At 46.7% G+C, this 25,366-nt stretch overlaps 2 long non-coding RNA genes across 2 annotated transcripts in view; both read right to left on the minus strand.

Moving 5' to 3' along the window:
- LOC141585108 (uncharacterized) overlaps nucleotides 1-255 on the minus strand; it is a 35,457-nt gene extending 35,202 nt beyond the window's left edge. Inside the window, exon 1 of the long non-coding RNA XR_012518426.1 lies at nucleotides 206-255. This is a non-coding gene — a long non-coding RNA (uncharacterized LOC141585108). The remainder of the gene's footprint in view (nucleotides 1-205) is intronic.
- An 11,967-nt stretch (nucleotides 256-12,222) lies between these two features.
- Nucleotides 12,223-18,317, minus strand: LOC120363050 (uncharacterized). Its single transcript, XR_012518276.1, has 3 exons — nucleotides 18,177-18,317; nucleotides 12,938-13,037; nucleotides 12,223-12,500 (listed from the first exon to the last, which is right to left on the minus strand). It is a non-coding gene; the product is annotated as an uncharacterized LOC120363050 (long non-coding RNA).
- Nucleotides 18,318-25,366: the final 7,049 nt, after the last annotated feature.

Genomic DNA, 25,366 nt, shown 5'->3' on the forward strand with positions numbered 1-25,366 from the left:
CACGGTGTGATTATTATATTAGAGGCCACTGTGAGAACATATCTTAGCAGCCACTGTGTCTGGATATTGACAATGATATCAGGATGTAGTCGTAATGATGGGATTTGGGGATTTCATTTTTCTAGATGAATTTCTTCCTTTGCTGAGTACTCTAAAGACTCTCTTCTCTGCACTCAGGGCCGTCGAAAGGAAGCTTTTTACTCACCAATGAACAAGACTTAGTTGACACCACCGTCGTGCTGCCCCGAGGAAGTCTTCGGGCACCTCAGAGGGAAGTTGGTCAGGAGTGGGTTCGTGCGCCCTCTGGTGGTACCAGAGCTCAGCACAGATACTCTTGCTCAGTTTCTCAGCAGACGTGCACCCCCGCCTGGCTGTCCTGAAATACCTATAAAATTCAATATTGAGTTTACTCAATGTAATAATTTTAGAAATTCAAACCAAAATGAAGCCCACTGTAGCCATTCCTTCCCAAAGACGGTGATGGAAGACTTTGGAAGCCATGTAGAATCAAATGAATATATACACAAATTAAGAAAAACAAAAACCTACTCAAAATAGTCCAGAGACTGTAATTTTAAATGCAAAACTATAAAAAATCTAAAAGAAAATCTATATGACGTTGAGTTTGGTGTTGACTTGTAACACAAAACATCAAATGCCAATTCATGAAAATATTGATAACGGACTTCATAAAATTAAGTATTCTACTGTGCAAAACTGTATGCAGAGAACAAAAAGAAAAGAGAGATGCGAGAAGATAATGACAAAACACATACGTGATTTTAAAACTGGGTAAATATCTGAACAGATACCTAACCGAAGCAAATATACTGATAGTAGGCAGGACATGGTGGCTCATGCCTATCATCCCACATCTTTCGAAGGCTTAGACGGGTAAATATTCTGAGGTCAGAGTTCCAGACCAGCCTGGCCAACATGGCGAAACCCGTCTCTACTAAAAATACAAAAAATTAGCCACGCGTGCTGGTGGGCACCTGTAATCCCAGCTGCTTGGGAGGCAGAAGCAGGAGAATCGCTTAAACATGGGAGGTGGAGGGTGCAATGAGCCAGTATCGTGCCATTGCACTCCAACCTGGGTTACAGAGCAAGAAAGACTCCATCTCAAAAAAATGTATATATATTGTTAACAACATATCTCATACATGTTGATATGTTTATACGAGGGGAAACTAGTTCGGGTCTACACAGGAAATCTGCATTTTCCTCCCAATTTCGGTGTGATTCTAAAACTAATTTAAAATAAAACCTTTATTTAAAAATTGTAATTTTTAAAAATATCTCCTTACTTATTTGTACTAATAATAAGCAGTAATTGACACTAACTACTCCTACTTTTCAAAACAAGGGTATTCATGATGCTGCAAAGTAATTTATGCAAACATATATAATTTCAATGAAATGCCTATTTTACAAGATTTATGTTAAAATAACACATCCATGTAAACATATTTATCATATATTTTTTCTTGTGGTGTGGTTCACTTTCTAGGAAATCTGGTCACCTTAGAACCAAGGAAAGACTTCAGATTTTGGACACTATTTCAATTTACAGCAGGACGTTTTCAAAAGTATAACTTTAAAAAAAAAATTAAAATAGCAATTGATTGTGACTGAATCACTTATTATAATGAATGCCTGTCTTTGTTTTGTTTCCCAGCATTCCTTTTAGCTACAATACAACAAAAGCAAATATTTGCCACTGGAAAAAAATATTCAAAGAAAGACTGTAAAGGGAATTTGTGACCACAATTATTCAATGTTTCATGACGATGCTTTCTAATACTGAAAAGTTTAAAGGGTTACTCAAAGTTATCCCCCCAAAGATGCTTTGAAGTAATCGATGAAACTAGAGAAACAAAAGTGGCAGGACAATCAATGCGACTTTAGATGTCACTGTGTCTCGTGAGAAAAAGTAATTTACCTTTAGAGGATTGCTAAGAATTACTGGAAACCCAGACTCTGGAATGCATCTAAATTTAGTTGTCAATATCACTAGCAATGAAGGTGATAAAAAGGGATCTGTGTTTAATTTCTGTAATACAATACCAATGCAGTATTTAACGCTCCAAGGAAAATAAGTTATACCTGAAATACAGTTGACAATATCAGAATCAAAATAAGCTTCCTGACCAGGCACGGTGGCTCATGCCTATAATCCCAACACTTTGAGGGGCCAAAGCAGGTGGATAATCTGAGGTAGGGAGATCGAGACCCGCCTGACAAACACGGAGAAACCCCATCTCTACTAAAAATACAAAAATTACCCAGGCTTGGTGGTGCATGCCTGTAATCCCAGCTACTGGGGAGGATGCGGCAAGACAATCGCTTAAACCAGGGAGGAGGTGGGTGTGCTGGGCCAAGATCACACCATTCCTCTGCCCTACTGTATGTGTAAAAATGCAAATTCACTGAACCAGACTAAATTGTATTCAGTGGAAGGCTGATCAAAAAATTCAAAAGAATGCAACTTTTGTTTTATCTACTTCTGACCTAGACCCACCCCCCACCCCGCCTTCCTACCTCCCGTTGTTCCACCTCACTGAACCGAATGACTTTACATCTTGCACATATTGATTGGTGTCTCATGTCTCTCTAAAATATATAAAAGCAAGCTCTACCCTGACCACCTTGGGCCCATGTTGTCAGGACCTCCTGAGGCTGTGTCATGGGTATGTCCATAACCTTGGCGAAATAAGCTTTCTACTTGACTGAGACCTGACTCAGATATTTAGGGATCACAATCCACAATCACCATGGTGTGACATTTGACTACAGCATTCAGTACAGAGATGAGCTATACAGGTATGGTATGTAGCCTGAAAGCAAGAAGCTATACCATATCACTTACACCATCCAGGTTTTACAAGGACACTTGATGGTGTGTGCACAAAGATGAAATCACTAAGGACACATTTCTTAGAAAGTATCCACATTGTTAGGAGACGCTTGAGTGTATTTTAAATGGTTAAAGCCTAGGAGGAAAAAAAAAAAAAAAGCAACTGAACTCCTGTTATGGTTTAATAACAAAGCTTAATTGAGTTAACATATTTCATCTAATCTAAGATGCTAATAATTAACACACATTATTTTATGCAACATCACAAATAGGCTGCCAATTAAATCAACTTTCGGAATGACAACAAAAATGTAAACTTTCTTCTATTAATGCCAGGAAAGTAAAATGAATATGAATCATGGTTTTGACATGTTAAAGCAAAAAAGGGGAAAGCCGTTAGCCTGAGGTCTTCCCTAAGCAAACGAAACCGAACTTCGAGGCATGCAAACTGACTTAAAAACGTTAACCAACCAACCAGTCAATGACAAAATACCCAGCTGCCAGCTGGCCGTATGACTCTTGACGCTGAGGGAACCATCCCCACAACCGGCGGTTGCCCAGCTGGAGCCAATCAGAAACCTCACTCAGCTGCCACCACTGAGAGCTGGAAGACCCAAGCCCTATTTTTCACTCTGGTGCTTCAGGCACGATTCAAGCATCATTCCTTCCTTCAAATTTGCCTAAAATTCTTCTAACCCCTAAATTCTAACTTTTAACCCTAACCCTTAGCCCTAATCCTCACCCTAAACCCTAACGATACGTTAGTTTCTACGTTTGCACTGATATGTCAGTGTTGATTATTAAAACTTGCACTGCAGCCACCGGGCCTTGGTGGGGGAGAACCTAGGTGCGAAGGATTCAGAGGAGCTTTCGGTGTCCAGTTTTCCATACCGAGATCTTACCAGTCTCTGACCCTAAGCATTGAAGGGCTGCAAACAGAAAGGAATTTACTCACTGTAGACGTGGCCCAGAGTTGTAGCGAGGCTATGCCCGCTAGGCCTGTGCCATGGAGCATGCAGCTCCACACTCACGGTTCCCCACAGATGTATACTGAGAAGACTGCAACCCCGCAGACGGGCAGGACGCCATGTGATGCACGCCAGGGCCTGGACGCCACACCACGCAAGCCGGCGCTGGGACGATGCACCACATGCCCCTAACCCCAACCCACCCCTAATCCCTAACCCCTAACCCTATCCCTGAGCCTAACCACGTTAAGTACATGTTGCAATGAGCACAGATTGTGCTAATGCTCTCCACCTTTGGCAACAGAGCTACACTCTGTCTCAAAAAGGAAAAATACAAAAAATTAGCTAGGCATGGTAGTAGGAGACTAATCTCAACTACTTTAGGGGGCTGAGGCAGGGGACTTGTTTGAACCCAGCTAACAAAGGTTACAGTGAACTGAGATCGCCCCACTACACTCGAACCTGGACAACAGTGCAAGACTTCATCTGCAAAGGAAAATAGAGACACGGTTAAACACACACTGCACTAATAAGACATGCAAACAGACATCAGGCACATAACAAGATGATCAGTATCATTACCATTACGACCATCTACACCGAAACCACAATGGCATATACCTTTGACACACACTAGAAAGGCTATAATCTAAAGAAATGTAAAATAACAAGTGTTAGCAAGGTCTGAGAGAAATGACCATCCTTAAATACCGTATGGGGAATATAAAATAGTGCAGGCTTTTTTGTTTAAATATGTATGTTACTGCGATTTAGGTTTTGGGGTACATTTGAAGAATATTCAAGATTGTCGCATAGGTACATACTTGGCAATGTGGTTTGCTGCCTTTCTCCCTATCACCTATATCTGGCATTTGTCCCCATGATATCCCTCCCCAACTCCCACTACGTGCCCTCCACAGACCCCAGTGTGTGATGCTCACCTCCCTTTGTCCATGTGTTCTCACTGTTTAACACCCGCCTATGAGTGAGAACATGCAGTGTTTGATTTTCTGTTCTTCTGTCAGTTTGCCGAGATTGATGCTTTCCAGGTTCATCCGTGTCCGTACAAAGGACACGAACTCGTCGTTTTCTATGTATATGTGCCACATTTTCCCTGTCCAGTCTATCATCGTTGGGCATTTGGGTTGGTTCCAAGTCTTTGCTATTGTAAACCATGCTGCAATGAACATTCGTGTGCACGTGTCCTTATAATAGAACCATTTATAATCCTTTGGATATATACTCAGTAATGGGATTGCTAGGTCAAATGGAATTTCTATTTCTAGGTCCTTGAGGAATTGGCACACTGTCTTCCACAATGGTTGAACTAATTTGCACTCCCACCAACAGTGTAAAAGTGTTCCTATTTCTCCACATCCTCTCCAGCAACTGTCGTCTCTAGATTTTTTAACGATGGCCATTCTAACTGGCGTGAGATGGTATCTCAATGTAGTGTTGATTTGCATTTCTCTACTGCAGCCTGTTTTTAACACAGTTTGCTGTTTCCTCAAAAAGTTAAAAATACGCCGGGCATGATAGCTAATGCCTATAATCACAGCACACTGGGAGACAGAGACAGGTGGATCACATGAGTCCGGGAGTTAAAAGCTAGCCAGGATGACACAGCAAAACCCAACCTCTACTAGAAATACAAAAATTAGCCAGGCATGGTGGCACACACCTGTAGTCCCAGCTACATGGGAGGCTGAGACAGGAGGATTGCATGAGCCCAGAATGTGGAGGCTGCAGTAAGCTGAGATTGCATCACTGCACTGCAGCCTAGGAGACAGCACAAGACCTCATCTCAAAATGGAAAGGCCAAACATGGTGACTCACACCTGTAATCCCAGCACTTTGAGGGGTGGAGGCAGAAGGATCTCTTGAAGTCAGCAGTTAAAAACCACCTTGGCCAGCGTGGCAAAACCCGGTCTCTACTAAAAATATGAAAATTATCCGGGTGTGGTGGTATGCACCTGTAATCCCAGCTACTTTGGAGGCTGAGGCAGGAGAATTGCTTGAACCCAAGAGACTGAGGTTCCAGTGAGCTGATATCAGGCCACTGCACTCCAGCCTGGCCAACAGAGGCAAGATCGCACCAAAAAAAAAAAAAAAAAGAAAGAAAGAAAGAAAGAAAAAGAAAGAAAAGAAAAGAAAACCATAATGCCTGGGACTGGAGGAGTGTAGTGGCTCATGCCTAGAATCCAGCACTTTGGCAGACTGAGACGAGCACGTACCTCTGGTTGGGAGTTTGAGACCAGCCTTACCAACATAGAGAAACCTCGTCTCTACTGAAAATACAAAAATTAACTGGGCGTGGTGGTGCTCACCTGAGGAATCACTTGAACTTGGGAGGTGGAAGTTGCAGTAAGCCGATTGTGCTACTACACTCCAGGCCTGGGTGTCAGAGCGAGACTCCATCTCCAAAAGAAAAAAAAAAAAATACAAAAACTTAGCTGGGCATGTTAACAGGAGCCTGTAATCTCAGCTACTCGAAAGGTGAGACACAAGAGTCATGTGAACCCAAGAGTGGGAGGTTGCAGTGAGCCGAGATCGCACCACTGCACTTTAGCCTGGGTAAAAGTGCAAGACTCCATCTCAAATTAAAAAAAGAAAGTGAAAAGACAGCACACAGTGCGTTATATATCTAACAACAGTCTGTTAACCACAGTGTATAATTTGTCTGACTCAACAGCTGAACACACACTTCAACAATATGGCATGCAAATGGAAAACAAGCACATAACAGGATGATCAATAGAACTCTCATTATGGCAATCTACATGGAAACCACAATGATAAACTCCTTTAACACACACTCAAAAGGCTATAATCCAAATAAATAGAAAATAACAAGTGTTAGCAAGGTCAGAGAGAAATCACCATCCTTAAATACCATATGTGAATATAAAATGGTGCAGCCTATTTTTAACATAGTTTCATATTTACTCACAAGTGAAAAATAGTCTGGGCACAATAGCTGATGCCTGCAACCACAGTACATTGGGAAGCCGAGACAGGTAAATCACGTTGAGTCCAGCAGTTCAAGATCACCCAGGACGACTTAGCAAAACCCCATCTCAACTAAAAATACAAAAATTAGCCAGGCATGGTGGCACACACCTGTAGTCACAGCTACTTGGGAGGCTGACACAGGAGGATTGCTTGAGCCCAGAATGTGGAGGTTGCAGTAAGCCGAGATTACACCACTGCACTCCAGCCTGGGAGACAGCACAAGACCTTGTCTCAAAAAAGAAAGGCCGGGCATGGCAGCTCATGCCTGTAATCCCAGCATTTTGGGAGGCCGAAGCAGAAAGATCGCTTGAGGTCAGGAGTTCGAGACCAGCTTGCCCAACATGGTGAAACCCCGGTACCTGTAATCTCAGCTACTTGGGAGGCTGAGGCACAAGAATTGCTTGAACCCAGGAGGCAGAGGTTCCAGTGAGTAGTTGTCAGGCCACTGCACTCCAGCCCAGCCGACAGAGCAAGACCTATCTCAAAATAAAAAAGAAAGAAAACCAAAATACCTAGGAGTGGCAGGTACAGTGGCTCACGCCTGTAATCCCAGCACTATGGGGAGTTGAGGCAAGCAAATCAACTGAGGTTGAGAGTTTGAGACCAGCCTGACCGTTGTGGAGAAACAACATCTCTATAAAAAATACAAAAATTTGCCGGGCGTGGTGGCACAGGCCTGTAATCCCAGCTAGTCAGAAGGCTCAGGGAGAAGAATCGCATGAACCCTGGAGGTGGAAGTTGCAGTGAGCCGATATTGCACTAATGCACTCCTGCCTGGGTGACACAGCAACAGTAATACACCATCTCAAAAATCAATAAATAAATACAGAAAATTGGCTGGGCATGGTACTGGGAGTATGTAATGTCAGCTACTTGGCAGGCTGAGGCAGGAGAATCATCTGAAACCAGGAGGTAGAGGTTGCCGTGAGCCGAGATCACACTACTGCACTCCAGCCAGGGAAACAGAGCTAGAGTCTGTCCATCTCATGAAAAAAAAAAAAAAAAAGATAGGGGGAACACAACCCACAGAAAGGAAGAAAATATTTGTGCATTACATGTCTAACAGTCTGTTAGCCACGATGTGTTATTTGTATAAATCAACAACAAAAACAACCAAATTACTAAATGGAGAAACAGCTGAACCCACACTCCGCCAATAAAACACTGAAATGTAAAACAGGCACATAAGAGATGGATAATATCATTATCATTAGGGCCATCTTAACTGTATGACATACTCAATGTCATACACAATGACATACACACGCTTTGCCAAAAATACATGTAAATGAAAAACAAGCACATAAAAAGATGATCACTATCATGACTATGGCCATCTAAACTGAAACTATGACATACTCCCTCACACACACTAGAAAGGATATAATCCAACAAATGTTAATTAACAAGTGTTGGCAAGGTGAGAGAGAAACCACAATCTTTAAATACTGTACAGGGAACAAAAACGGTGCATCCTGTGTTTAACATAGTTCGGTAATTCCTCAAAAAGAAAAAAAACTAGCTGGGCACGTCAGTTGATGCCTGTAATCCCAGCACAAGGGGAAGCTGAGGCAGGTGCATCGCGTGACTCCAGGAGTTCAAGACCAGCAAGGATGACAAAGCAAAACCACCTCTCTACTGGAAATACAAAAATTAGCCAGTTCATGGTGGCACACACCTTCAGTCCTAGCTATTTGGGAGGCCAAAACGAGAGGACTGCTTGAGCCCACAATATGGAGGTCACAGTAAGCCAGGATCACAGCCCTGCACTCCAGCTTGGGTGCCAGCATAAGATCCTGTCTCAAAAAAGAAAGCATGGCCATGGTGGTTCATGCCTGTAATCCCAGCACAAGGGGAAGCTGATGCAGGTGCATCATGTGACTCCAGGAGTTCAAGACCAGCAAGGACGACATAGCAAAACCACCTCTCTACTGAAAATACCCAAATTAGCCAGTTCATGGTGACACACACCTGTAATCCCAGCACTTTGGTAGGCTGAGACGGACAAATCATCTAACATTCGGAGTTCAAGACCAGCTTGACCAATATGGCCACTCAGACCCTGGATTCTACCTCTGCAGCCCACCTGCACCTGAACCCTCCTCCCCACATCGGTAAAAGCCTGGAACTCTCAGAACAGCAGACCTCACCAGCCATGGAACTTGATAGTCCTCAAGTTCCTGAGGATGGAGCTGGTGAGCCGGGCCCTCAAGTCCTTCTGCCTCATTTGCTCTCCTGGGATTGGAGGGGAGAGAGAGATGAAGACATGGCTGGTCCAGAATTCTCCCCTGCACCCTGACAGTCACCCTGCAGCAAATCCCACTGATCTCACCAAGTGAGTCCCAAAGCTGCCTGCCTCTCCGCATCTCTGACCCTCAGTCCTGATCCATCCACCGTTATCCTGTGTCTGGACTCCTGCAGGAGCTGACCCAGGAGCGTTTCCCCGGGGAGGCAGCTTCTGATGCCCAGAGAACAGAGGCTGCCCCTGAGCCCACCTGTGGATGGCACTATCAGAAAGGCTACCCGGAGGTGAGTAATGCCTGAGCTACATCTTTTTTTCTTCCTTTCACATTTTTGGTGGGGTTTGGGGGGCGTCTCACTATGTTGCTCTGGCTGGCCTCAAGCTCTTGAGCTCAAGTGATCCTCTGCCCTAGGCCTCCTAAAGTGCTGGGATTACGGCCTGAGCTACACATTAAATGACCAGGAGGTGGACGCCAGGAAGGCAGAGGATGGGGCTGGGAAGAGGGAGGGGAGGCTTTGAGACAGGGAACAGCATGACTCAGAGGACACAGTGCGGCCAGAGGAGTGCGTGGGCAGGGTCACTTGGCACTTTCGGGTCAGGCAGGAATTTGGGGTCTCCCGTGCTTCACTGGGTGAGGGGGGCATCATCAGAAGGCAGCTGCCTGGAGAAGGTTTTTTTTATTTTTTGAGATGGAGTCTTGCTCTTACCAGGCTGGAGTGTAGTGATGCAATCTCAGCTCACTGCAACCTCCGCCTCCTGTGTTCAAGCGGTTCTCCTGCCTGAGATTCTGGAGTAGCTGAGATGATAGGTGCCTGCCACCATGCTTCGCTAATCTTTGTAGTTTTTAATAGAAATAGCATTTTGCCATGTTGGCCAGGCTGCTTTTGAACCCCTGATCTCAGGTGATCCGCCTGCCTCCACCTCCCAAAGTGCTGGGATTACAGGTGTGAGCCACCATGCCTGAAGGGGGCCACGCAGGAGGCTGGAGAAACAGTCCAAGTGACAGATGGACATTGGGACAGCTGGGCCTAGAGAGGAAATAAACTCCTTCCCTTCATGCCCCTTGCCTCCCTCCCTCTCTCCCGCCTTTCTCTCCTTTCTTCCCTACTCCTTTCTTCTGCTCTCCCGCCCTTTCTTTCTTCCCTTTTTTCCTTTCCTCCCTCCCCCCTCTCTTCCTTCTCTCCCTCCTTCCTTCTCTTCCTCCTGCAACTCTTTCCTTCCCTCCCTCTGTCCCCCCCTTTCCTATGTGTCCTTGCCTCCCTCCTCTTCACTCCTCCCCTCCCCTCCTTTCTCCCCTCCCTCCTTTCTTCCCTTCATCTCTCCCTCCCTTCTCTCCACCCTCCTATCTTCTGTGGTTCTCAAACACTGACCCAGCACCTTCTGCCTGCGGAGCACTAACTAGATACTGAGTCTGCCACAGGGAGTGGCCCGTGCTGCTGTGGAGCTTCCCGTCTAAGGAGAGCGAGGCCGTCGGCCCCTGCCAGGAGCCTCCTGCAGGGCCCTTTAGGAAGTGCGAAGTGCTGGGGAAAAGCAAAACCAAACCCAGGACAGGCCAAGGAAGGGAGCTGCTGGGAGGAGAGGGATGGGCGGGCCATGTCCTTGCTGGATGGTGGTGAGGGAGGCAGCCCTGACTGCAGGGGGTGCTGGAGGGGACAGTGGTCTTCTGGAAGGAGGGTGGTCCAGGTGGAGGGAACAGCTAAAGCAGATGCCTGGAGGGATGTGTGAACATCAGGCAGGTGTGAGGATGGGGAAGAATGGTAGGTGGAAAACGGAGGGAGACTGGTGGAAGGTGAGGCTGGAGGCAATGAGGCAGCCCGGGGTGAGCCTGGTGGGCCACTCTGGGGCCTTTGGCTCAGATCGAGAAAAATGGGGCCGCTGTGGGTCTGAGCAGAGGAGGGTGCAATGGATTCAGCTCACACAGGTCTCCTGTGGCTGGAAGGGCAGAGAGGCTGGGACAGAAGTAGGGAGTGAGCCAGGGCCTTGCTTCTGGATGCATTTTCAAGGTGATGCCAAGCAAATCTTCTGACTAATGGAGTGCAGGAGAAAAAGGCATCGATCTGACCCAGGGCCCGGGGTCTGAACACTAGAGAGAGGAGTCCCCATCCATTGCGATGGGGAAGGAGCGGGGCAGATCTGCACAATGGGCAACTCACAGAGACGAGAACAAAGACAGACCCACCGGCTCCCACTCAGCTCTCCCCTCCCCATCGCCCATGCCAGGGCCTGTGTCCCCCTCCCTACTGCCTGCCTGGTCCATCCCTTTCCCAAAAGCCAAACCTAACAGCGATTCCTCTTCTTGGTGATGAAGAAATTCAGAAGGAGGAGGCTCAGGAAGACAGCGATGGCAGTGAGGGAGGAGGGCACAGAGGGCACAGAATGTCAGGAGATCCCAAGGAGCCCAGCTGCCAGAGGTGTGTGAACCACAGCAACTGCATCTTGAATAGGAGATGGGTAAAAGGAGGCTGAGACCTACTGGGCTGCGTTCCCAGGCGGTGACGCCATTCTAAGTCACAGGATGACCTAGGAGGTCAGCACAAGATACAGGTCACAGAGACCTTGTCGATAAAACAGGCTGCAGTAAAGAAGCCAATCCAAAACCCATCAAAACCAAGATGGCCAGGAGAGTGACCTCTGGTCGTCCTCACGGCCACATTGCCACCAGTGCCTTGACAGTTTACAAATGCCATGGCAACATCAGAAAGTTGCCCTGTATGATCTAAAAAAGGGGAGTCATGAATAATCTACCCCCCCCCATTCAGCATGTCATGAAGAAATAACCCTAAAATGGGCACCAGTGCCCTCTGGGCTGCTCTATGGTGTAACCATTCTATCTTTACTTTCCTAAAAAACTCGCTTGTCTAGGAAAGCATCAACTTGCTCTGTGGCTCACACCTGGAACCCCAGCACTTTGGGAGGCTGAGGGAGGCGGATCACCTGAGGTCAAGAGTTTGAGAGCAGCCTGGCCAACATGGTGAAACTCCATCTCTACTAAAAATATAAACATTAGCCAGGTGTGGCGGCAAGCACCTGTGATCCCAGCTACTTAGGAGGCTGAAGCAGAAAAATCACTTGAACCCCAGAGGTGTAGGTTGTAGTGAGCCAAGATCACACCACTGCCCTCTGTCTAGCCTGGGGAACAGAGTGAGACTCCATCTGAAAAACAAACAAAAAAAAAACCACCAACCAAACAAACAAACAAAAAAATGTGTTTTCACTTTATGTACTCACCCCGAGTTGTTTCTTGCACGAGATTCAAGAACCCTCCCTTGGGGTCTGGATCGGGTCCCCTTTCCTGTAACCCAGCTGCAGATCCTGCAGGGGGTCAGACTTGGGTCCTAAGATGCAGTCGGGGAATGTCATAATGGCAGCCACCAGGTCTCAGGGATCTGGGCTCATGGGGGTCTGCTGGGTCAGGAGGCACCTGCTGAATACGGGGTTCTTCAACGTCAGGGAGGGGAACGGTCCACTTACACGACGGGGAGAGGGTTATATTCAAGACAGAACATGCACGCACATGGTGGACTATGAGATGTTCCTGGCCACAACAGTGAAATTGAGACCTCTGGAATCAGGACCGGGTTCAAATCCTGACTCTGATGCTTGTGAGTGTGGCCTTGGGGCCACTCCCTAATGTGCAATTCTCTTGTCTGCACAATGGGAACAGAGTTGTCTTTATTTTGCATGTTTGCTTATTACATTTAATTATTTCCCTAATCTTCATTTTACCCTCATGAGGGTTGTCAGACTTAGCAAAGCATCATACAGATGCACAGTTACCTTCGAAGACAAAGAGTGAATAAGGTTTTAGTTTAAGTCTCGTGCATTATTTGAGACATACACGAAGAGTCCAAAACGCACACTTCACTGGATGTCCTGTGTTTTCTCTGGCAACCCGGCTCCCCACCGACGTGGTGCTTTGGGGATAGTTATCTCCCGCTCTCAGCTTTGGTTTCTACATCTGGAAAATGTGGAAGTGGGAGGTAGAATAAATGATTTTTAAGTTGCTGTGACTTTCTGAGAGTCCTTCGCATGTTACTTGAACCCATTCTCTTGCCAAGCCCAAGCCCCACCCCAACTCCAGTCTGCATGCCTCAGTTTCCCCTCTCAGTCCTTAGGAATACTGTTTTTTTTAAAAAAAAACTGGAGTCTCGCTTTGTTACCCAGGCTAAAGGGCAGGGTAACACGATCTTGGCTCACTGCAACCTCTGCTTCCCAACCAATGCTGTCTCAGCCTCCGAGTAGCTGGGATTATAGGCGTGAATCATTATGCCTGGCTAATTTTTATATTTTTAGTATAAAAATTAGGGTTTCACCATATAGGGTTTCACCATGTTGCCAGGCTGGTCTCGAACTACTGGCCTCAAGTGAACTACCCGTCTCAGCCTCCCTAAGTACTGGGATTACAGGTTTGACCCACCCCACCCAGCTCAAAGACAATGGAACACTGCTTTCTAATCTTGAGTCAGTTTCACTTATGCAGCAATGGCGCCACCTGGTGGCTCCATGGAGAAGTGCCCTGAGGGTAAACTGCCCACAGCAGGGATCGGAAAAACACTCAAAGGAATCTGACAGAAGATTAGCATCTCTGGGAGAAAAAATGGTTCAATAAACTGTAGCAACCCCAGTATCCACACCTCCTTCACCAGGATCTCATGGTGATGTTAGGAGCTGTCTACCAAGAGGCAGGAAAAATGCACAGGGAAAGTGACACAGTGCATTATCTGCGGGTATCTTGGTATTCTCCGATTTTTTTTTTTTTTTTTTTTTTTTTGAGGTGGAGTCTTGCAATGTCCCTCAGGCTGGAGTGCAGTGGTGTAATCTCATCTAACTGCAACTTACACCTCCCGGGTTCAAGTGATTCTCCTGCCTCAGCCTCCTTAGTAGCTGGGATTACAGGGGCCTGCCACACCATGCCTGGCTAATTTTTGTATTTTCAGTAGAGATGAGGTTTTTGCCATGTTGTCCAGGCTGGTCTTGAACTCCTGACATCAAGTGATCCACCTGCCTCAGCCTCCTAAAGTGCTGAAATTACAGGCATGAGCCACCGCACACAGCCTGGTCTCCTCTGAGTTTAGCAATGATGGTGTCGACCTGATCAATTGCCCTGAATTTTCCCTTGTTCTTCCTGTCTGTCTCTTTCTCCCTAATGAAGACAAGTATGCACTACACATCAAGCACTGTCTGAGTGCCTTCTATTGCATTTGCTAAGCACCTATTGTTTGCAAGGCCCTAGAATACAAGGTGAAGGAATTAGAAAAAAGTCCTGGCCCCAGTCCTGCCCAAAACAATCATATGTATGCGCATTTGATTTTTTAAAAAGTATTCAATTATAATCAAAATGCCACTAACATTGTCACAAGGCCAGGCACAGTGGCTCACACCTGTAATCTCAGCACTTTGAGAGGCCAAGATGGGTGTATCATTTGAGGTCAGGAGTTGGAGGCCAGCCTGGCTGACGTGGTGAAACCTGGTGTCTACTAAAAATACAAAAATGAGCCAAACCCATTGACACACGCCTATAATCCCAGCTCCTCCGGGGGCCGAGACTGGAGAACTGTTTGAACCCAGGAGGCGGAGGTTGCAGTGAACTGAGATTGTACCACTGCACTCCAGCCTGGGTGATGTAGCCAGACTCTGTCTCAAGAAAATAAAACATTTTTTACTATTTTTAGAAAGAGTGTCTTGCTCTGTCTCAGAGCTGGAATTCAGTGGCGTGATCACAGTTCTCTGAAACCTTGAACTGCTGGGCTCAAGGGATCCTCCTGCCTCAGCCTCCCAAGTAGTTAGTACTATAGGTGCACACTATAACCAACATGCCCAGTTAATATAAAAAAATTTTTTTGTAAAGATAGGATCTCTCTGGTTGGTATGTTACTCAGACTAGCCTTGATCTCCTGGCATCCAGTGATCCTCCCACCTCAGCCTCCATATGCCATTATACCTTAAAGGTACCTAGCCAGGGCTTAGTGCTTAAATGTACTTAGTATTGAAATGTACTTAGCCAGAATCACCTATACCTGTGATCCCAGTACTTTGGGAAGCCGAGGTAGGATGATCACCTGAGGCCAGGAGCTTGAGAGCACCTGCCTAACGTACTGAAACCACATCTCTACTAAAAATACAAAAAAATTATCTGGGTGTGGTAGTGCCCGTAATCCCAGCTACTAGGGAGGCTGAGGCACATGAATTGCTTGAACGTTGGAGGTGGAGGTTGCAGTGAGCTGAGATCACACCGTTGCATCAGCCTGGCCAACAGAGGGAGACTCTGTCTCAAACAAAGAAACATCTAGCCAGGGCTCTGGAAACCATGGCATATAGTATCTACACAGGAGACATAGAGATCCCACCATCTGTTTTTTTTTTCTTTTCTCTTTTTTTTTTTTTTGAGACGGAGTTTCGCTCTTGTTACACAGGCTGGAGTGCAATGGCGCGGTCTCGGCTCACCACAACCTCCGCCTCCTGGGTTCAGGCAATTCTCCTGCCTCAGCCTCCTCAGTAGCTGGGATTACAGGCATGTGCCACCATGCCCAGCTAATTTTTTGTATTTTTAGTAGAGACAGGGTTTCACCATGTTGACCAGGATGGTCTCGATCTCTCAACCTCGTGATCCACCCGCCTCGGCCTCCCAAAGTGCTGGGATTACAGGCTTGAGCCACCACGCCCGGCTCACCATCTGTTTTTATACAGCTCATGAGCTGCCCAAGAATGTTTATTGGTTTTATATTTTTAAATACTTGAAAAAAATCAGACTGGGCACAGTGGCTCACACCTGCAATCCCAGCACTGTGGGAGGCTGAAGTGGGAGGATCACCTGAGATCAGGAGTTGGAGACCAGCCTGGCTAACATGGTGAAACCCCATCTCTACTAAAATACAAAAATTAGCCAGGCCTGGTGGCACACACCTGCAATCCCTGACTATAGTGCAGTGGTTCAGTCTTGGCTCACTGCAATCTCTGCCTCCTGGGTTCAAGTAATTCTCCTGCCTCAGCCTCCCAAGTAGCTAGGACTACAGGTGTGTACCACCATGCCCACCTTTTTTTTTTTTTTTTTTTTTGTATTATTAGTAGAGATGGAGTTTCACCATGTTGGGGAGGATGGTCTCGATCTCCTGACCTCATGATCCGCCCACCGCAGCCTCCCAAAGTGATGGGATTACAGGCATGAGCCCCAGCCTTTTTTTTTTTTTTTTTTTTTTTTTTTTGAGAGAGGGTCTCGCTCTGTGGACGTGCAGGCTGTGCTGAGTTCTGACTGTACTACTGCACCCAGGCTGGAGTGCAGAAGTGACATCATGGCTCACTGCAGCCTCCACCTTCCCTGGATTCAAACTATCCTCCCCCTTCAGCCTCGTGAGTAGCTGGGTACAAGAACATGCCACCGTGCCTGGCTAATTTTTTTGTGGTTTTTGTAGAGACTGGGTCCCTCTATGTTATGCATGCTGGTCTCAAACACCTGGCTTCAAGCAGTCCCCCTGCCTTAGCCTCCCAAAATCCGGAAGTCTGGATATTACAGCGGTGAGCCACTGTACTCAGTCTGTGTTATCCTTACAAAGGAATTTTTTTTTTCTTTTTTGAAGACAGGGTCTCAGTCTGTCATCCAGGCTCACTGCATCCAGGTGCAATTGTGGCTCACTGCAGCCTCCACCTCTCAGGCTCAAGCAGTCCTCCTGCTTCAGCCTCCCAGTAGCTGGGACCACAGGTGCACCACCATGTAAGACTAACTTATTTTTTGTAGAGATGGGCTTTCACCCTCCTGCCTGGGCTGATCTCAAACAGTTGGACTCAAATGATCCTCCAGCCTCAGCCTCCCAAAGTGCTGGGATTACAGATGAGAGCTGCAAACCCAACCTGTTTTATTGCTTATAGTAGTTACGTGTATTAGAAGACATTCCAAGCCGGGCGCGGTGGCTCAAGCCTGTAATCCCAGCACTTTGGGAGGCTGAGGCGGGTGGATCACGAGGTCAAGAGATCGAGACCATCCTGGTCAGCATGGTGAAACCCCGTCTCTACTAAAAAATACAAAAAATTAGCTGGGCATAGTGGTACGTGCCTGTAATCCCAGCTACTCAGGAGGCTGAGGCAGGAGAATTGCCTGAACCCAGGAGGCGGAGGTTGCGGTGAGCCGAGATCGCGCCATTGCACTCCAGCCTGGGTAAACAAGAGCGAAAACTCTGTCTCAAAAAAAAAAAGAAGAAGAAGAAGAAGACATTCCATTGTGTTCAAGCCCCTGGCTGACCAAAAACTCCACGGCCATCACTCTGAGCCTGCTTATAGAGAAGACTAGTAGGGGTTGCGCTGCCTTCTCTTTTTTCTTTTGAGATGGAGTCTTCTCCGTCCCCCAGGCTTAGGTGCAGTGGCGTGATCTAAGCTCACTGCTAGCTCCACCTTCGGGGTTCAAGTGATTCTCCTGCCTCGGTCTCCCAATTAGCTGGGATTACAGGCACATGCAACCATGCCCGGTTCATTTTTGTATTTTTAGTAGAGCCAAGGTTTTGCCATGTTAGCCAGGCTGATCTTGAACTCCTGAGCTCAAGTGATGTGCCCACCTCAGCCTCCCAAAGTGCTGGGATTACAGGCTTGCACCCCCATGCGTGGCAGAAGGATCGGATTTTCTCATTTTATTTTTTAGATGGAGTCTCACTCTGTCACCCAGGCTGGAGTACAATGGTGTGGTCTCGGCTCACTGCAACCTCCACCTCCCGGGATTCTCAGGCCTCAGCCTCTTGAGTAGCTGGGACTACAGGCATGTGCCACCACACCTGGCTAATTTCTGTATTTTTAGTAGAGATGGGGTTTCTATGTTGGCCGTGATGGCCTCGAACTCCTGACCTCTGGTGATCTTCTCACCTCCACCTTCTAAAGTGCTGAGATTACAGGCGTAAACCACCGTGCTGAGCCATGGGTTTTCTTGAACCAAGGCATATTCCTTGTCATGTTTAACAAAATTGTGCCCCAGCCCTGTACTTTCCTTGATTCATCCTCCTTTGAATAGCGAACCTCTCAAAAGCTGTAAGGAACATGGAAGAGCCACTGGCCAGGTGGGCTGGGGTCCCAGCAGTTGCCACCCCCTTTCCCAGGATGTACACGGGGTCTCATGTACCTGTCCTGTTATCTCCTAGGTCAGCTCGTCGACACCGTCTGGGTGAAAAAAGGAGACCAGACCTTGTTTTCTTCCATGTTCAAAGCCAGTATCACCATCCACAACATTGCTGTCAGTGCGTGCCTGACCCACCAGTAGCCTGGAAATATTTAGACCTGGTTTATTAACCACACACCTGCCAGACCCAACCCAGCCAAAACACGAAATCGACCGAACGCAGTGACCCACACCTGTAATCCCATCACTTTGGGAGGCCGAGGCCGGTGGATCTCCTGAGGTCAGGAGTTTGAGACCAGCCTGGCCAACATGGTGAAATCCCATCTCTACTGAAAATATAAAAATGAGCCGGGTGTGGGGGTGCACACCTGTAATCCCAGCTACTTGGGAGGCTGAGGTGGGAGAATCACTTGACCACAGGAGGTGGAGTTGCAGTGAGCTGAGATTGAACCACCGCACTCCAGCCTGGGCAGAGCATGAGACTCCATCTCAAAAAACAACAGTAACGAGGCTGGGCCCGGTGGCTCACGCCTGTAACCCCAGCACTTTGGGAAGCCAAGGCGGGTGGATCACGAGGTCAAGAGATGGAGACCATCCTGGTCAACATGGTGAAACCCCGTCTCTACTAAAAAATATAAAAAATTAGCTGGGCATGGTGGCACATGCCTGTAATCCCAGCTACTCAGGAGGCTGAGGCAGGACAATTGCCTGAACCCAGGAGGCGGACGTTGCGGTGAGCCGAGATCGCGCCATTGCACTCCAGCCTGGGTAGCAAGAGCGAAACTCCGTCTAAAAAAAAAGACAACAACAACAACAACAACAACAGTAACAACAACAAAAACACAAACTCAAACTCCAGCCCTTTTTTTGTTTTTGTTTTTGTTTTTTTAAAAGATAGATAGGGACTTCCTGTGTTGTTCAGGCTACAGTGCAGTGGTATAATCATAGCCCACTGCAGCCTCTTACTCCCAGGATCAAGCAGTCCTCCCAACTTAGCCTCCTGAGTAGCTGGGATTACAGGTGAATGCTACCATGCCCAACTAATATTTGTGTGTGTGTGGAGATGGGGTCTCACCATGTTGGCCAGGCTGGCCTCGAACTCTGAGCTTCAAGTGATCCTCCCATCTCAGCCTTCCAAAGTCCTGGGATTACAGGTATGAGCCTCTGCTCCTGGCCAAAACCTAATTACACATTCGTGAATGACAGAGAGCATGAGCTTCTGTGTCCTTTAACAATGAAATGCAAAACCCATCGGTATGCTGCATCCAGACCCATCTCACATGCAGGGATACACAAAGACTCAACATAAATGGATGGAGAAAGATTTACCAACCAACTTGAGAGCAAAAATAAGTTACTTAATAAAAAGCAGGAGTTGCAATTCTCGCCTCTGATAAAATAAACTTTAAAGCAACAAAGATCAAAAGAGGCAAAGAAGGACATTACATAATGGTCAAAGGATCAATGTAATGAGAAGAGCTAACGATCCTAAATACATACGCACCCAGTACAGGAACACCCAGATTACGTAAGACTTATGAAGAGACAGACTCCCACACAGTAATAGGGGGAGACTTCAACATCAATATTACACAGATCAACGAGACAGAAAATTAACAAGGATATCCAGGACTTGAACTCACATCCGGAACAAGTAAACTTAATAAACATTTATAGAACTCTCCATTTTAAATACACAAAATATACACTCTGATCAGTACCACGTCATACCTACTTACAGGTTTAAATGAATTATTGGTTGGCTGCTTGTTTGTTATTTTCTTTCCTCATTTTTTTCCTGTCTCCATTATTAAGGAAAATTACTGGCATAAAAGACATTTTCAATACCCGTTTTTAGACTGCATTCTAGCCTGGGCAATAAAGCAACACTCCGTTCTCTCTCCCTCTTCCTCTTTCTTCCTCTCCTTCATTCTTTTTAATTATTCTTTTTTCTTTCTTTCTTTCCTTTTTTTTTTTTCCTTAAAAACAACAACAACGGTCGGGCACGGTGGCTCAAGCCTGTAATCCCAGCACTTTGGGAGGCCGAGGCGGGTGGATCACGAGGTCAAGAGATCGAGACCATCCTGGTCAACATGGTGAAATCCCGTCTCTACTAAAAATACAAAAAATTAGCTGGGCATGGTGGTGCGTGCCTGTAATCCCAGCTACTCAGGAGGCTGAGGCAGGAGAATTGCCTGAACCCAGGAGGCGGAGGTTGCGGTGAGCCGAGATCGTGCCATTGCACTCCAGCCTGGGTAACAAGAGCGAAACTCCGTCTCAAAAACAACAACAACAACAACAACAACAACAATGAAATGGATTATTCGTTGGATATAACTTTGCTGGGGATGCTGTAACAAAGTGCCACAAACTAAGTGTCTTAGAATAAGACAAATTTGTTGTCTCAGGCCAGATGCCGTGGCTCATGTCTGTAATCCCTGTACTTTGGGAGCATGAGTGAGAGGATAACTTCAGGTCAGGAGTTCAATACAAGCCAGGCCAACAGGATGAAACCCCACCTGTACTAAAAACAATACAGCCAGGAGTGGTGGCTCACATCTGTAATCCTAGCACTTTGGGAGGCTGAGGTTGGCAGATCAAGAGGTCAGGAGTTTGAGACCAGCATAGCCAACATGGTGAAACCCCATCTCTACTAAAAATATAAAAATTAGCTGGCTGTGGTGGTGCACGCCTGCCATCCTAGCTACTCAGGAGGCTGAGGCAGGAGAACTGCTTGAACCCAGAGGTGGAGGTTGCAGTGAGCTGAGATTGCACCACTGCACTCCAGACTGCAGGAAAGAGCAAGCATCCATCTCGGAAAAAAAAAAAAAAAAAAAAAAAAAGCCAGGTATGGTCACATGTACCTGTGCTCCCAAGCTACTCAGGAGGCTGAGGTTGGTGGATTGCTTGAGTCAGGGAGGATGAGGCTGCAGTGAGCTGAGATCACACCACTTCACTCCAGCCTGGGTGACAGAACAAGACCCTGTCTCAAGGAAAAAATATTTTATTCTTTCTTTTTCTTTCACAGGCAACAAATTTTTCTTTTAGTAAGGACAACAGTTATATAGCATCAGGCCCCCACCTTCATGACCCATTTTAACTTCATGACCTCTGTAATGACCGTCTCCAAATAAGGTCATGCTTGTAATCCCAGCACTTTGGAAGGCTGAAGCGGGAGGATTACTTGAGGCCAGAGTTCGAGACCAGCCTGGGCAACATAGTGAGACTTCACCTCTACAAAACCAATTAAAAAAAAATTAGCTGGGTATAGGAATATGCACCTGTAGTCCCAGCTCCTTGGGAGGCAGGAGCACAGAGCCAGTCCAGGAGGTCGAGGCTGCAGTCATCTGTGATTGTGTCACTGTACACCAGCTTGGGCAGCAGCAAGGCCTAGTCTGTCTCAAGAGGGAAAAAAAAAAAAGTTTGCTGATCCAATTTGGGGTAATTTTTAAAAACTTTAACTCTGTATTTTTTCATATTGCTTAGCTTTTCTACATGAACTCTGTGATTATAACCAGAAAATAGCAGTCGCATTACTTTTTCTTTTTGTTTTTTGAGATGGAGTTCTGATCTTGTTGCCCAAGCTGGACTGCAGTGGCATGATCTCTGCTCACTGCAACCTCTGCCTCCTGGGTTAAGTGATTCTCCTGCCTCAGCCTCCTGAGTAGCTGGGACTGCAGGTGCACACCAGCCCGCCTGGCTCATTTTTGTAGTTTTAGTAGAGAGGGGGATTCACCATGTTGGTCAGGCTGGTCTCGAACTTCCGGCTTCAAGTGATCTTCCCGCCTCAGCCTCTCAAAGTGCTGGAATTACAGGCATGAGCCACTACCCCTGGCCATACTTATCTTTTTGTCCACAAAAATGACCAGCATTTCAATTTTTGTTTTGTTTTTCTTAGATGAAAAAAAACCTGGTAGTTATAATTGGGGAGGACAATTTGCATTATGGGAATCTGGGCATCATGCCAAGTTCCATAATCTAAGTTGGTAAAAAGAAACTGGGGTTATGGGCTGGTGGGGTGGCACACGCCTATAATCCCAGCACTTTGGGAGGCCGAGGTGGATGGATTACGTGAGGTCAGGAGTTTGAGATCAGCCTGGCCAACATGGTGAAACCCCATCTGTACTAAAAATACAAAAATTAGCTGGGCCTAGTTGTGGGTACCTTTAATCCCAGTTACTCATGAGACTGAGCAGGAGAATCCCTTGAGCCTGGGAGTGGGAGTGAGACTCTGTTTCCAAAAACACAAACAAACAAAAAAAAAAAGCAAAAGAAAAATTGGGGTTATGAATCATTTGGTAAGGAATAATGGTCTTGTTCACAAACTTGTGATCCTTTTTTTGCAGGCTAGAAATCAACCCAGTTAGTAAAATAGTAGCAACAGCAGCCAAAAGGGAAGAGTATTTAAAATGCAGGAGGTGCTGGTCTAGGCACGTTCATGGATTACATTATTTAGCCTTGAGCATCATCTTACGAGTACATCCTCATATGGTTCCTATTTGACAGGTGGAAAAACTGAGGCACGGAGACCTATGTCATCTGTCCGGACTCACAGTGGTACTAAGTGGTAGTGCATGTGTCACCTGACATTATCTTGTGCACTATGCCTATCTAATTATTGTTTTTGAGACACAGTTTCCTTCTTCTCGTCCATGCAGGAGTGCAATCTTGGCTCACTGCAACCTCCGCTTCCCAGGTTCAAGCGATTCTCCTGCCTCAGCCTCCCAAGTAGTTGAGATTACAGGCATGTGCCACCATGCTTGGCTAATTTTATATGTTTATTAGAGATGGGGTTTCTGCATGTTGGTCAGGCTGGTCTTGAACTCCTGACCTCAGGTGATCCACCTTCCTCTGCCTCCCAAAGTGCTGGGTTTACAGGCATGAGCCACCACATCTGGCATTCTTTTTTTGAGATGGAGTCTCACTCTGTCGTCCAGACTGGAGTGCCGTGGGATGATCTCTGCTCACTACACCCTCCACCTCCCAGATTCAAGCCATTCTCCTGCCTCAGCTTCCTGAGTAGCTGCAATTGTAGGCACGTGCCACCACGCTGGGCTAATTTTTGTAATTTTAGTGGAGTCAGGGTTTCACCATGGTGGCCAGGATGGTCTTGAACTCCTGACCTCAGGTGATCCACCTGCTTCAGGCTCCCAAAGTGCTGGGATTACAGGCATGAGCCACCTCACCTGGCCACTATGCCTATCTAATGGTGTTTCTAAAAGGAAAGGGGAAAAAAATCGTACTTCCATCCTCACAGTAACTCCATGAAGGAGATAATATCATCCACCTTTAACAAATGAGAAAACAAAAGCTCCAGTTTTTTGGTTTTGTTTTGTTTTGTTTTTTCCTCCTGAGACAGTGTCTCACTTTGAAGCCCAAGCTCGAGGGCAGTGGCATGATCTTGGCTCACTGCAGTCTTGACCTCTGGGACTCAAGTGATCCTCCCACTTTAGCCTCCTGAATAGCTGGGACTACAGGGTGACACCACCACACCTGGATAATTTTTTGATTTTTTTTTTTTTTTAGAGATGGGGTCTTGCTATGTTGCCCAGGCTGCTCTCAAACTCCTGGGCTCAAGCAATCCTCCCACCTCGACCTCCCAAAGTGCTGGGATTGCAGGCGTGGTTGCTCCAGCTTCTTTGTTTCCCAGGGCCACACTAAGTTGTTAGTGACTGAGTCAAGAGAGTCCCGGGGGTCTACTTCAGCGTTTTTCCAGCTAGACTACAGCCACTGTAATACCTGGAAGTTGTCTGACAGTGAACTAAGATGGATTATTTGGGTGTGGAGCACAAACAGAGGAACCATCTCTTAGAAAACTTAACTCTCACGTTCTGATGCGGCCAGGATGTTTTGTAGGAAGAGATTCCATAGCTCCCATCCACGACCAGTGAATAGGAATTAGGTACAAGGCGTGGTGGCTCATGCCTGCAATCCCAGCACTATCAGAGGCCAAGGTGGGCAGATCACTAGGTCAGTTCAAGACCAGCCTGGCCAATATGGTGAAACCCCATCTCTGGGCCGGGCACGGTGGCTCAAGCCTGTAATCCCAGCACTTTGGGAGGCCGAGGCGGGCAGATCACAAAGTCAAGAGATCGAGGCCATCCTGGTCAACATGGTGAAACCCCTCTCTACCAAAAATACAAAAAATTAGCTAAGCATGGTGGCGCATGCCTGTAATCCCAGCTACTCGGGAGGCTGAGACAGGACAATTGCCTGAACCCAGGAGGCGAAGGTTGTGGTGAGCTGAGATCATGCCATTGCACTCCAGCCTGGGTAACAAGAGAGAAAGTCCGTCTCAAAGAAAAAGAAAAAAAGAAACCCCATCTCTACTAAAAATACAAAAATTAGCTGGGTGTGGTGGCAGGTGCCTGTAATCACAGATACTTGGGAGGCTGAGGCAGGAGAATCCCTTGAACCCATGAGGCAGAGGTTGCAGTGATCTATCATGCCACTGCACTCTAGCCTAGGTGACAGAGCAAGATTCAGTCTCAAAAAAAAAAAAAAAAAAAAAAAAAAAAAAAAAAAAATTAGGCTACATGTAGTGGCTCCTGCCTGTGATCGCAGAGCTTTGGGAGGCCAAGGCAGGAGGACCATCTGAGGCCAGGAGTTCAAGACCAGACTGGGTAAGACAGGGAAACCAAGTCTCTAGAAAAATAATTTAAAATTTTGACTGGGCACAGTGGCTCATGCCTATAATCCCAGCACTTTGGGAGGCCAAGGCGGGCAGATCACCTGAGGTCAGGATTTTAAGACTAGCCTGACCAACATGGTGAAACCGCATCTTTACGAAAATATAAAAATTAGCCAGACATGGTGGTGGGCTTCTGTCATCCCATCTACTTGGGAGGCTGAGGCAGAAGAATTGCTTGAGCCCAGGAGGCGGAGGTTGCAATGAGCCCATGTTGAGCCACTGCACTCCAGCCTGGACATCAGAGAAAGACTCTGTCTAAAGACAACAACAACAACAACAAACCCATTAGCTGGCTGTGGTGGTGCATACCTGTAGTTCCACCTACTTGAGAGGCTGAGGCAGGAGGATCAGAGGTTGAGGTTTCAATGAGCTATGGTTGCAGCACTGTGCTCCAGCCTGGGTGACAGCATGAAACTCTGTCTCTTAAAATAATCATAATTTTTAAAACTAACAAAAATGTTAATAAAAGAATTATTTTGGCCAGGCACAGTGGCTCCTTTCT

The sequence above is a fragment of the Saimiri boliviensis genome, chromosome 7, assembly GCF_048565385.1.
Source record: "Saimiri boliviensis isolate mSaiBol1 chromosome 7, mSaiBol1.pri, whole genome shotgun sequence".
NCBI classification, from domain to species: Eukaryota; Metazoa; Chordata; class Mammalia; order Primates; family Cebidae; genus Saimiri; species Saimiri boliviensis.